This window comes from Rattus norvegicus, chromosome 6, assembly GCF_036323735.1.
Source record: "Rattus norvegicus strain BN/NHsdMcwi chromosome 6, GRCr8, whole genome shotgun sequence".
NCBI classification, from domain to species: domain Eukaryota; kingdom Metazoa; phylum Chordata; class Mammalia; order Rodentia; family Muridae; genus Rattus; species Rattus norvegicus.
In genome coordinates this window covers 95,081,868-95,096,170 of record NC_086024.1, presented here as the reverse complement: position 1 = coordinate 95,096,170, position 14,303 = coordinate 95,081,868, and the positions used below count along the sequence as shown (strand labels likewise).

The 14,303-nt window shown below is 44.3% G+C and overlaps 1 protein-coding gene across 8 annotated transcripts in view; it reads right to left on the bottom strand.

The window, feature by feature from the left end:
• The window catches only part of Frmd6 (FERM domain containing 6), a 73,604-nt gene extending 59,391 nt beyond the window's left edge, over positions 1 to 14,213 (bottom strand). For 3 of the 8 annotated variants that reach the window (NM_001399292.1, NM_001399291.1, NM_001271054.2), the window contains exon 1: positions 14,080 to 14,185. The gene's annotated coding sequence lies outside the window, so the exon portion shown is untranslated. Of the gene's footprint in view, positions 1 to 13,528; positions 13,970 to 14,079 lie in introns of those variants that run through there. The other 5 variants (XM_063261564.1, XM_063261567.1, XM_063261565.1 and 2 more) reach the window with 3 other exon arrangements.
• Positions 14,214 to 14,303: the final 90 nt, after the last annotated feature.

Genomic DNA, 14,303 nt, shown 5'->3' with positions numbered 1-14,303 from the left:
GACATTTATGTGTGTGTGAGAGGGAACTGTTTCTTAATTTGATTTTTGAAAAAAATATTTTTAATGTTACATTTGAAAATCTTGGGTTTGTTTGAAGTAGTACTCCTTAAAATGTTACTATTATTATTTTTTTAAAATCTCCTTCTATGGGTAACTTGAATTCCTTAAAAAAGATGTCAAACTGGCACGTTGAAGCTGACTTCAACTTACTATGAAAAAAATCAACTTTAACACTGTATTCATATAGGTTTGGTTAAGCGGAGAACTCCTTCTCTTTGGAAGAAAACCATGAGAAATTTCCGGTTATGGTGAAGACTTCACAGCTGATTCCTCTCCATGGGCCTCCCCCAAAGAAATCAGATGGGAAAATACTGGCACTCTTCAGTTATGTGGCTGAACTCATTAAGTAAAGGGAGCCCGAGTCTCATGGGGGAGGAGTGCTGAGAAAAGTCCTTACTGTCAATGTCTTTGGAATAGTGAACAGATTCATAAAAATGTTACTTTGCAAATTAGCTGTCTTACATTTTCAGCCTAATTTTCTTTTTGTCTTTCACTTGATTGAAAACAGATTGAATCACCAAACAAATCCTGGCATCATAAAGTATTATTCACACAGTTCCGATGACAACAGCCAAAGAAATCTCTCTGGAAATTTGTTTTTCCCTTTTTAAACATTCAAACCCCACCCCCTGATTCTGACAGGTACAGAAATTAAATCTTCATTAATTTCCTCCCAAAGTGTGTGTTTTTATATTCTGATTATTTTAAAGCCTGCTGTTGGAGAACAGAAAGGAAGGATGTGGAGTTCAGAGACTGGTCACTGTGGCATCCCTCTTCTGCCCCTCCTAGACACTCAGAGAACCCGCTCTAGGATCTCACTGTATACTTTTGTTCTTTTACTGGTTTATTTTGAAGATGGAGTTTCTCTGTGTAGCCTAGCTGTCCTGAGACTCTCTATGTAGACCAGGCTGGCCTGGAACTCACAGAGATCCTCCTGCCTCTGCCTCCAGGTGCTGGGATTACAGGTGTGCACCAGAAGGGACAGATTGATGACTTCTGAGCTCAAGATTAACCTGGTACACATGGTGAACTAGACTAGGACGGCCAGTGAGATCCTGTCTATAAAAAACAAAAAAAAACCTGGAAGGCAGAGGCAGGTGGATCTTTGAGTTTGAGACCAGCCTGGTCTACAGGGAGAGTACAAGGATAGCTAGAGCTACACAGAGAGACCCTGTCTTGAAAAAACCAAATAAATAAATAAATAATCAATCAACCAACCAATCAATCTTATCTTTCTTGCTAGAAGATACGATTTGTAGGAGTGGGCACCATAATGTACACATTATTTGTCAAATGGATGAAAAACTTAGGTTTGTGACGGTGTTCATCATTAAGATGAAGCATAGCCCCACTCCAGCCCCCAAACTATAAGCAATATGGCTCGTTTATCTGGAAACACCACACAGTGATACAGTAGGACAGAACATGGAAGGCAGCTGAAGGATCAGTGAATGGATTCCCAGCAGGTTATGCAGAGGCTAGGACAGGGAATAATATATCTAGAAAGTACAATTTGAGGGAGATTTTACAGAATTCTAGTTCTATTCCACCAGTGTAATTATAGAGTACTATATACTAGAAACTAAATCAAAACAGCTAATCTAGTAAATCTAAAATAAACTTTCTTGGTACTAGTAAATTGTATGGTCTTTGCTTTCAAGAAATGACTAGGGGGCTGGAGTGAGTGGGGTGAGCGGGGTTATGCATGTGACAGTGTCTATGTGAAGTGGTAGGTGCCAGGTTTCAGCTGTGAGGAACAACATCAGCACAGAGCCCAGCTTCTGGAGAGAGAGCCCAGAAGAGGAAGCGGCCTGGTGTTAATGTGTCAGACAGGATGATGGGGAAGACCATTTAACTAGACCTCTGACGTTCTGAAACAACACTGGGAAGAAAACAACTAGTTAGAACACACATCCAGCAAACGCACAGCCTTGTGGATGGAGCAAGCTACAGTGGAAAGCCCCACAAGTCCAGCTGGGGTGGACACTGGCTCTCTGCTGGGCCCTGCAGGGCTTCCCACACAAAGAAGGAAACTCTTACGCTCTGCCAACAGGTCACTGCCAGGACTTCTGACTTTTCAAGGGAAGGCATAAAATAAAATTTTTTAAAACGTCAATTTCCCCAAATTTTAGATGTTGGCAACCAAAAGTGTTAAAAGCTAAATTATGTCTACAGCCAGTCTTGCTGGTGGGCCTCGGGCATGCAGCTTTGGTTTGGCATGAAAAATCCCATGCTAAGAAATCTGGATAGCATCCTACAGACGCTGACAGAAGAGACCTAACGCTGACTTCGAAATCTGCTTAAAGTCTGGCCCACCACAGCACCCGCCATGGAAAATACTGCACTGCAGAATCATTCCACACTGGTCTTGTGTGCTCTTCTATTACAGGTCAATTATAGCCAACTAACTTCAGAGTGACTTGTAAACTTCAGCTGAAAAAACATGCAAAATGGTAATAAAAAAGTGTTGACTGGGCAGACACTAAGAGAATGTTGACATTAGACGCCTGCACCACAGCCACTAGAAATAGGCTATAATCAGTGTCGCTCCACTGTTCAAAAAACGTGAGCCATCTCGCCCACTGCCAACGAAGTCTTTACCCTTTCTGGCATTTCTCTATGATTAGTGACTTTGTAAGGAATCTTTTATTACCAAACAATATTCAAATACGTGTAACCAAGTCTTAACTCTCCCAAATCACTCTTAAGCTTTTAATGCTCCAAAAAAATCCTTGCACATTCAAAGCCTAAGTATTAGTATTTAATAAGCTTAGAGAAAGAAAAGATAATTAGTATCAGAGACGTGTTTATTCACTTTGATGACAGTATTACATAAAATTAGCATTATAATTAAAGACAATTCCAGGAAGAGAAAATTCTTGGTGTCCAATTATGATATAAGATACAGAATTATAGAATTATAAAAATTGCTTAATCACATGCTTAGAAATAAGGATCATCATGAAAACCATTAACAAAGTATGGAATAAGCACACTACAGAGAAGTTTGTCTTGACCCTTGAGAACCCATTCCCCTAATCCATTCTGTGAATGAGGACTTCCAGGCTGCTGGGTCCTATGCAGAGCTGGGACACCCTATACCTACCACCATTCCAGAAAATGCCACCTGAAAGCACACAGCTCTTTTCTTATTAAAAAAAACAAAAAACAAACAAAAAAAACCTCATATACTGAATTCAAGAACAGACTGTTGGACGAACAAAACAGTCTTGTGTAAAGTGATTTCAGCATAGTCATTAGTAAAAGACATTCAACTTGCAACTTCAAAACTGCATCAGAAGGGTTTTCCTATTTCAAAATAAGTAGACTGCATACAATCTGCAAACCAGACAATTACTAGTGATAACTAAAAGGGGAGCCTTGAAGCCCTCATGGCTCCCAACAACCCAATTTCTGAAATCCTACGCCATATTAAAATATATACACAACCAACATTAAATGTTGTATAAGCCACAGAATTACAAACAATAATTATCTTGTGTAGTCTTCATTTTCTTGAGACCCTCTCCAACTGGGCTTTTGTCCCTGCCCCTGCTATTACCACAACTTTTGCCTTGCTCTAGAAGGACTTCAAGAGTCCAAAGAATGACTCTCCAACCTTACCCCACTTGACCTCAGAGCAATGTGTGACATCACTCATTCTCTCCCTCCTCCTGGAGACATTTTCTTTACTTGACTTCAGGAGCATCCCCAGCTATATCCTTCTTCTGGTAGCTTGTTCTAAATTCAAATCTGTTGATAACATGTCCCAACATGGACCCTGTTGTGCATCATCACAGATGGAAAAACAACTCAGTTCCTCTACTCATGGTGTGGTCGATGGTGTTGGTAACAATATCACTACTCAAAGAAGAAGCCACTCCCTGGAAATATGTGTGGAAGTTCTTTGGTTTAATGCCTCTTAATGCATGGATTGTTTCTTTTCTTCTCTACTAACTATAAATAATTATCTGTCCCAAGGTTTGGTTCATGTGTCTTTCTCTGTCTACACAAGTTGTCTGATCTACATCCTGTTAGCAATTGCCAACCAAACTCTGGACCCTTCCCCTGGGCTCCAGACTCACATACAGCCAAGCACTTCTTCAGCTTCTCCACTTGGAAGGCAGACACTACACAGCGCAGCTTCTGAGAATCCTGCCCATCTCGAGCACTGGCACAACGAAGCAAAAGGCTTTGGTGTGACCCTGATTGCCTGAGCTCAGTGCTTAGATAGGTGGTCAGACCACTACTGTTTCTCAGAGATTTCTTGCCTATTTCTCCCAGGTGGATTACTGACAGTGGTGGTTAACTGGCACCCCATTTCTACCTCTGACAACTCCTGTATCCTCTGCTTCCCCTCCAGCTAGCACTCCCATCAAACAACAGTCTAAAGCGCTTCCCCATTTGGTCAAAACACTCACAGCTCCCCTACTTTACTCAGTAAAAGCCAGAGTCCTTCTAATATCCTGGGCAGGCCCTACCTGATGAGTCACCGGAGCTCTCAGACTTCCTCTACTCTTAGCCCTCTTAGACACATCCTACCTGAGCCTGCACCATCCCTTCCCCTGGCCCCCTCCCCTGCTGGAATGCTTTGTTCAGACCTTCTGCATGGTTCTCACCAACTCCTGCTCCTTCACTTTTCCAATCTTTCTAAATTACACTGCAGATAATGAGGGGTATTGTTGTTTACTGTAATGTAAAAATTCATACACAATAAAATCATGTTTCAAACCTTGGCTTTTGGCGTTTCCTGGGCTAGTGGTCTTCAGGCCAATTCTCCTGATGTTGAGCAGCACACACGATGACAAGACACCTCTGACACTCCCCAGCACTGTGCAGCTGAGCTGTACTGTTCAGTCAGGCAGGTGCATTTAAGCAGACTCCCAACTCCCAGCATTCTCAACTCACTGTGAACTTATTAAGGCCAATAACAGTGTCTGTACCTCTAGCAGGAATGTCCCCATCTCCCTGCACCAGCATTTCTCCAGTCCCTTGACCTCCTTTTGTTTCATAGTCCTGACCTTCTCCTATCACATAAAATGTATTCTACTTACTGTTTATCTCTTAATAGCAAACACAAAGGTGGGGCCTTTTTTCTCTAGTCTGTTTACTTGCGTATCTCTGAGGCCTACAACACAACCTGGTATATGCTGGTTTCATTTACCTTAAATGAATGACTGAATTTGAGCAGTCTGCCATTTTATCTTAGTTTTCTTCTAATACTTGATGCTTTTCCCACATACCAGGAAGGTCCTGGAGATGGAGTTCGGACTAGCTTCCTACCTACTGTCTCAGCACCCAGAGCTGGGGACAGATGATGTACGCTGCACCAGCACTGCTCATTACCTGATAGCTGAGGCTCAATTTATCACTTACCCAGAAACATCTAAACCTTCTCCCGTGCATGTGCATGTATTTCACTACCCAGGTGGCCTCTGGCAGGAACTGCAGCCAATCTTTGGCACAGTTCTGAGCACTTCATAAAGCCTGCTCTCTGTTGGGCTTAGTGTACACTTTTGAAGTGTTCCGTTTACTCAAGTTTACTGAGATTTTCAGAGTGCAGAGACAGGAACAGGTCATGTGAGGTAGCACCCCCAGCCCCAAGGAACAGATCAGAAAGATACAGCACGAGTCATGCTGGAGTCTGGCTGGCCGATCACTGCGTTTGTAATCATGCTGTTTAGATGTAAATACATCTTCCCAATGTGCTTAAATTAAATTCCTTTTGGCTTAAATGCTCCCTCTGAAACTTTCGGACTATTAATTTCCTCTGAACGAATGGTTTAAAAATCTTAAACTTTGAGCCCAATAACAGAAACTCATTAAGTGTTGACTCACAGTATATGAACTGGGGGTGTGTGCATGCGTGTGTATGTATTAAACACCTGCTCATCCTAGCAATGGGGCTTTCTTTAAAAGGGCTCATGGGAATCTCTGCAGGGTGTGTGAGCAGAAACCAGGGTCCTCTGCTACTCTTAAGTTTGGAAGTACTTTACCCAGTACTAGTGACCATAAAGAGGATATTTTTAATATTCGAATTTACTGTTTGATATCTGTAAAGGAAAACCCAATTAGGGAAGTGGGGGAACTTCTTTCCATCAATTAGTGTGATCAGTGGGAAAGGCCAGCTGCTCTTCCTTCGGCACAAACTGCCCAATATTCGAAGAGAGATCACCAGGTTTGTTGCGCTTTTCCTGAGAAGAAAATCCGATGAGCTAGTGGTACACAAAGGCGACCTCTAGAAGGCCTATTTATCTTTCTATAGGTACTTTCCTCTTGAGAATAGCTATAGCTGCTTGACCGCTTACTGGATGCTAAAACCCAGGCTGGTTGTCTTGGCAGCATTTCATCTAATGAGCACAAGAACCTTGTGGGGTAGGTCATCTTCCTATCACCCATCATTTTACAGAAGGGAAGGAAATGCAAAGCGCAGGTAATTTCTGCAGTTACTCAATGGAGAACAGCAGAGTGTGGATTCCAGGAAGTGGCTTTGAAGCTACCCAATGGAATCCGGGTCAGCATACTAGAGACATGCAGTCACGACGACAGCTTGCTGTGCAGTCAGCAAATGAATGAATGAAGAAAGTCCCTGCCCCCTTCCGTGTGTGTGTGTGTGTGCGCGCGCGCGCGCGTACACAGATTTTATCTACTCATACAGTAAATCATTTGCATGCAAATGGCAGGAATTTGGACATTACTGTATTAAGTGAGATTAAGCCAAAGTCAGAAAGACATATACCACATTTTCTCTAATATGTGCTCCCTAGATTTCATATATATATGTATGTGCATGTATATATGCATGTGTGTGTGTGTATATATATATATATATATATACATATATATATGAATGAAATCATATGTGTCTGTGACATGAAAAGAGAAATAATAATAGCTAGATACAGGAAGGACCCCGGGGGGAGGGGTAATGGAAACATCTTTTGAAACCTATCACTGTATAAAATGAATACATGCTAACTTAAAAAATAACTTCCATTAACCAGCCAGTGGAGGTGCTCACCTTTGTAATCCCAGCATTCAGGGGGCAGAGGCAGGTGGATCTCTGAGTTTGAGGCCAGCCTGGTCTACAGAGTGAGTTCCCAGACAGCCAGGCTTGTACAGAGAAACCCTGTCTTAGAAAAAACAAACAAAACCCCTCATCTTACCATTTCACTTCCCTGCCTCTTTTATATACTCTTCAAACTATCAGGGCCCTTCCTTTTGTGAGCTTACGGGGCAGTATGTCAGGGGATCTTTGGTCACTATATCTAAACATTTCCAAGATTATACATAGATGGAATTTGCTGTTGAAAGTAGTACTTCATTACAACAGGGCCGATGATGATATACTCTTATTTTAAATTCTTGTAATTTTATCATCCACTACCACCTTTTTAATGAGCTTTGTCTGGAACCATGAAAATGTCCTTTGTCCTTCAGGGAAACATGAGAGCATCTGCATCCTTTTCCAGCTCTTGGTTCATCACTGGGTCTCTCAGTGAGATCAAAATCCTGGGGTTCGGGGTTGGGGATTTTGCTCAGTGGTAGAGCGCTTGCCTAGCAAGCGCAAGGCCCTGGGTTCGGTCCCCAGCTCTGAAAAAAAGAAAAGAAAAAAAAAATCCTGGGCTTCTTGTTAAGTGCTTCCCAGGGTGGACCAAAGCACTCAATCTCAGAACTTCGACACTGTTTTTGGTGAAGATTGGATGGTTCTGAGGATATTTACTTGCTGGGGGAGAAGATGCAGAGGGAGGGAAACTGCAGAGAGAAAGGAAAAGCATAAACAGAGGAAACAACAACAAATTAAGAGGCCCTCAAATGGGCTGGAGAGATGGCTCAGGCATTAAGAGCACTGACTGTATGTAATTCCAGAGGACCAGGGTTCAATTCCCAGTACCCACATGGTAGCCCACAACTGTCTGTAACTCCTGTTTCAGGGGATCTGACACTCTCACACAAACATACATGCAGTCAAATCACCAATTTACATAAAATAAATAATTTTAAAAATATTAAAGATACCCACTCAGCATTTGCAATCCAACATCTCACTGGCCATCCTAGACAGGAGGAAGACAAGATAGATGCAGAGAGGGGAAAAGAGAAATCCCAATAGCTCAGCATGGAGGGCACACAGGCAGAGGGGGAAGGAGGAATTGAGACTTCACCTTGCTACAGATCCATTTTGACCGACAGGTTGGACCATGCGAGAGTCAGAGAGCAGTGTGGATGAATCAGAACAGGGCCATTATCCTCGAGGCACTGAGCCTCCAGGCAGACTAGAATGAGAAGGCCTGGGCTCCAGCCCTATGTTCTCCCCTGCAGGGCAAAACCTGCACTGCTCCGTGCAGCCAGGTCTGGAGAAGCTCCCATGTGGCACGGTCCTTACGGTGAGACGTGGTATGAGTCATTCCACCTCTAAAGAGTGATGGGTTAGCTGACAGGTCATCTAAGGCCCCTTTCCCTGGTTTTGACGCTTAGCTGAAGTCCGGCACAGTCTAGCTGACACGATTCAAACTGTGACCCATAAACCTTGAGCTTCATGTTAAACCTGCAGTGTGGCTGTTCCTCCTGCCCTTTTCCCAAGTGTCCGATAACAGAATGCAGAAACAGACATACAATGGGAATGAGAGAGAGAGAACCGCCAATGTTTATGTCAATTTCTATGTAGAGCATGACACCGCTGGGCTGAAGGAGGCACAGCACCCGACCCCCCAGAGGGAAAATACACAAGAAAACCTAACAACAACCTATATATTTGATTCCATTTAGATGAAATCTAAGACAGATTAAAACTAACCTATTAGGGAAGAAATCAGAATGGGGGCTGGAGAGATGGCTCAGCGGTTAAGAGCACTGACTGCTCTTCCAGAGGGCCTGAGTTCGATTCCCTGCAACCACATGGTGGCTCACAACCATCTGTAATGGGATCTGATGTCCTCTTCTGGTGTGTCTGAAGACAGCTACAGTGTACTCATGCATAAAATAAGTAAATCTTAAAAAAAATTATAAAAAAAGGAAAAGAAATCAGATCAGTATTAGATGATTCTGAGTTGTGCATTTCTCTGGACATATAAGTGATCAACAGATTCAAAAAAACAAGGACCAAAAGGACAAGCAAGGACCAAAAGGTGTGAAAGAAAGCCAGCTAGTTACGGAAAGTGTGCAGCACATGCTGTTTCCTGTGGGGAGAATATTAATTACATTTCTATTAATGTAGCCAGAGAGCCGGTTCCTGAGTTTGCTTTACTTTGGGGAAGACTTTCTCTCTCCCATGAGACCATGGCTGTATGCTAGTTTAAAACATTTTCTATAAATCACAAGATTGCTGGAAAACAACTGAGGATACCCCCAGGATAATCCACGCAGGATTTTCTGTTTCTAAATTGACACTTTTGAGCAGAATCTTGCCCTGTGAGAACATAATAAATATAATCACATGGGCAACACCCGAATCCCTAGCTTCTTACTGTTAGCTGCCTCAATGGGCATGCAGATGGGGGAAAAGAAAAGCAAGAGAAGGCTGAGCTAGAGACAAAGCTGGGGAAGCCCCAGGTAAGCACTGCCTTCTCCCTAGGACTACAATTGGTTCATCTGTGAATTTGTCTCAACACATTTTCTCTTCCTGGAGCAACAGAGCCAGCTGTCAGATCAGTTTTTTCCTTCTTCTCAGTGTTCTGTACTCTTCCTTTGATCAATTTGATACACTGCGTGATCGCTCCACTTGATGCATTCAAAGAGTGACCACATACAAACCTGCAGCAGGAGTAATTGCACCACTAAATCATGGAAAATGAGATGTGTAGAGAGCCTACTTCCACCCCAAACCTAATAATGTCAGCATTGCTGCTGCAGCACACTTTGGTCCCACAGTTTTTATCAAGTATGTATTAACAGCTTTCTAAACCGATACTGACCGATTACATGTCTGTCTAATCACTAGCACTTAGGCACAGAAGTTTCCATTCTTAACAGGAGATGTGGATGGGTAGCGGTTGAGTAACAGTGACATTCAGCCCATACACATCACTTAACAGCAAACTGGTGAACCAACATGAGGGGAGGCAAGGTTTCCAGGACAAATCAATTGCCAGCCCATTGCAGGATGTGGACAGATCCCCAGGCACATCAACTCCGATCTTGCCCTTCACCCAGCTAGAAAGATACTCTTTTAATTTCTATTTTCAAATAGAAAGTTCTTCCTACTTCAACGCTGATTTTCATTATTTATCCTTCTATGTTTACATTTTCCAAGTAGCCCAGAGCTCAATATTCTGCTACCTGGTTCTTCTCAGATTATCCCTTTAATTTGTTTCTTCTTACTTATGTAGATCAGCAAAGCCTCTTCCCCTGGACAATGCACAAACTGAAAAGCCTGCTCACCTCTCCCCTATCCATCAAAGTTTAGCCAGAGAAGCCAGGAATACCATTTTTCCTGCTTAGCTTTAGAGAAAATGGGTTTTAATTAAAATTTCACTACTCATAAGCACCTTCATAGAAATCCGGTTTCCTGCATAACCAGAACGTAGTCAAGTTACAAAATGTGTAGTTACATAAATCATACAAAAGCCAGAAGTGGTGGCTCACACCTTTAATCCTAACATTCTAGCACTAGGAGGCAGAGGCAAATGGGTCTCTGAGTTTGAGGCTAGCCTGGTCTACTCAGGACGGCCAGAGGTACATAGTAAGACCCTGTCTCAAAAAACCAAACCAAACCAACCAAAAGACAAAATCAAAACTCCCACAGTCATGCAAAGATTTCCTAAAAGCACTTGGTTGGAAATGCTCATCAGAGTTCTTTTAACTCGGGTGTTAGAGGAGTACCAATCTGTTAAACATTTATCAGCCTGGCCAGGGGTGGTGGTGCACATCTTAAACCCAAGCACAGAGGCAGGCAGAGGCAGGCAGAGTTCTTCCAGTTCAAGGCTGCTATGGTCGACGGAGTTCCAGGCCCAGGGCGGTTACATAGAGGAACCCTGCCTCTTGGAAACTATCACTCCATCTTCTCATTTAAACCGTGCTTGTATAGAGTGAGGAGGGGGCCGAGGGCTGAGGTTAGTCAAATAACAAAACACACTTGAAGCCACAAACTCTTACAGCTGAATTCTGTTGAAGACTGTAAACACCTGAAACCTTGTCTGTTCCCTTGACGCCCCAGCCCCCTTTAAAAAAGGAAAAGAAAAGCTACAATCAAACGACTAAAGCCAACCCTCTTTAAGGCTAGCTACCCTAAATAGTGTCCTCCTGCTCTTACGTAAAGAAGCGGACTCCATGTACCACTCTGAGGCACTTATTAGGGATAACAGGACAATAGCCCTCTCTGCACATGTGCAGGACGCTTTCTATTCTTGACAATATTTAAAGTAACGTTAAAGCGACTTTGGAGAAAGTCCATGAAATTCAGACTTCAATTCAGAAACAGGCCTATGGGATAATTGGTGGATGCCATCTGGGATCCAGGCAGCCTCATCAACAAAAGGGAAACTTGTTGAGATCATCCAAATCCACAATTCACATACATTTCTACATCTGGACTGAATTAATCTTTTCTTGGTGCTGGCTTTCATGTAATAAAATAATTGTTTGCAGGTTTTTTTTTTTAAAGAAAGAAAACGGGGCTTTAGAAATCAATATGTATAACATCCAAGTTGAAAACTGGAAAGAATTTTTATCAGAAAGTTAGTTGGGAGGCAGGAGTCATTTACACAAAACTCTAAAACTTGAGGGCTCAGTCCAAAACAATTCTATCTGAAACTTGCATTCCAAGCAACTGCCACAAAAGGCTACACAGCCCATTATGTCATAAGTTCTGAAAGCCAAAAGCTTTATAAGTATAGTTAAATGTGGAATGGTCCACAACAGACCCCTGAGTTCAGCCAACCCAGTTGAATGACACATTTTTAAAAACCTGTACAGCACACTGGCATTTTGTTTTAAAAGGAGGGCCTCCAGCCTGCCTGTGTGGCTTTCAGGTATTTTCCTGTAAAGCCAGGGGTATCTTAAATCTACACACTTAGACTGTGTATCTGAAACTCATATCTTACCCCTGTTAACCCCCAAAAGGAAGCTATGGAAAAGACAGAAAGACTTGCCTGTCTCAGAATCTTTTGAGCCCTGAAAGAACTGAGATTAGTGTGGCCCATCAGCGTCAGATCGCCAGTACCTACAAGCGACTCAAAGCTGGTAGGTGGGGAGCGGGAGTCGGGGGCGGTGTGGGGGGGGAAGGGGGGTGGGGGGAGTTCTTATTACAGTCAGTCCGATTTCTGGAGAAGATATCCTGCAGATGACTTGATATGGGATATCCCCTGAGGGACCCTCTCCATCTAATAATCTACCAGAGGTCTACTTTACTATGAAATATGAAGTCAGTATGTTTACAAACATATCCTCCCCTTAAAAACCTCACATTTCAATGTCAACCACCTCCAATTGTGGAGTATTCTCATTTTTAACGTAAAACTATAATTTCTCAAAACCACACCCAAGGAAAATGATTAGGTGCTAGAAGTTTTACTACAAAGGACCAGAGCAAAAGGCATCTGTTTTCCTGCTCCTTTCTGCACTCTTCCCCTCCCCCCACTCTCCATCCTGCAAGCCATTTGCAAGGTCTTGGCTGTTAAAACTTTCTACTGCAGTCTCAATACTCTAGATTCGGGATAGGAGAAAACAAACAAACAAAACCGATTTTTGTCCTTTTAACAATGACGGGCCTAAATTTATGCACAGTCCTTAAGAAAACTCAAAAGTCACAAGCCCTTTAAATGACAGATGTATTACGGAAAAATTTCCCCACAGAGTTTCTGATGCTGTGAAGTATCAACTCCCTGAAACCACAGAAAGGAAATGACTTACATTCTTGGAAAATGAAGCCACTAGCAGCTTTCTCCAAAAGCATTCTCTAATCCCCAAACTACACACTGTGGCAACAGGGGGTATTTCATGCAAAAGCTAAAAGTAGATGCTTCGAAAACCGGTAAAAAACAAAACAAAACAAAACAAAAACACATCACTTGGTCCAAAGAAAGGAGGGAATCATGTGTGGAAAATCTGGCAAGGTATACACTTTTCCTTCCACGTTCACACGTGCCGAGAACCCTTGCACAAGTTTTCCTTCCCCACTGTGGGCACTACACAGCTCCCGGGGGGCAATGCTAGCAAAACATACTGGCTGCTTATATAAATAAATAAACAAATCCCCAAAAGGTGTAAGAGGGCCACTGAGGCAGTATTTCTTCCGACACTAGCCACAAAACTGTACGGTCTGAAAATTGTGCCAGCTTTTATTTCAACTTTAAATGTGCTTGTTTTGACAGCTTTCCATCTATTCCTTGCCTTTAAGAAAGCGCTCCACCATTAGGCTAAGCCATGCCAGAACTCCAAGTGTTGTTTAAATCCTGTAGACTTCACATGGGTGGCCCCGATCTGTTCACATCCCGGCTTTCCCGGAGGGAAGGCTAGTGGTCTCCTTTACCTGGTCGTGATAAGTTCCTCCAGAAACCAAAATTCTGCAGGCCGCACCCCGGACTCGTGTGTCCCCGAGGCTCCCCTCAGGGGTTTCCCACACTAGGCATTGGCGGGGATACGGGACAGCCGCGCTGGGGTGCCTTCCCAAGCTGGCTGCCCGGCCTGCGTGCACAACAGGCAATACCGCACATCGCTCGGGTGCACGGGACTCACGGCTGGTCCCAGTTAGTCACAGACGGGGCACTACAGACAGGCGCCCCTCGAGCCAGAGTCCTGGGCGCAGAAACGCAGAGCCCGGGCCCTTAGCTCCGCGCCTCCCCCGCGGTCGCGGCTGCCTGGGGGCCCCGGCCTCCCGCCCCAGCGTGGGCGAGCTCCAACTCGCGGAGAGGCGACCTGCCCGCCCGGTGCCCGACGCCCAGAGCCCCGTGAGAAAGAAGAAAGACGCCGAGAGCCGCAAAGCCCGGAATCGCACTTTAGACCAGCAGGGGGCACAGCGGCGGCCAGGGCGCGCCGTCCCAGAAAGGGGGCCAGCAGGCCGGCGCCTGCACCCGCGCGTACCTCCAAAGTCGCCAGAGCCAGGCGTCCGACTCAGAATCGGCGTCTGCTACAGCGGCGCCGAGCCTACTCGCAGCTCCCAGCTCTCCCGCTGCCGCCAGACCCACACTGCAGCTGCCCCGCCCCCCGCCCACGCCTTCCGCTCCGCCCCCTCGAGTTCACGCCCACGGCCCGCCCGAGACACGCCCTCCCTGCCCGAGGCCCCGCCCCACCTCGAGTTGGAGGCG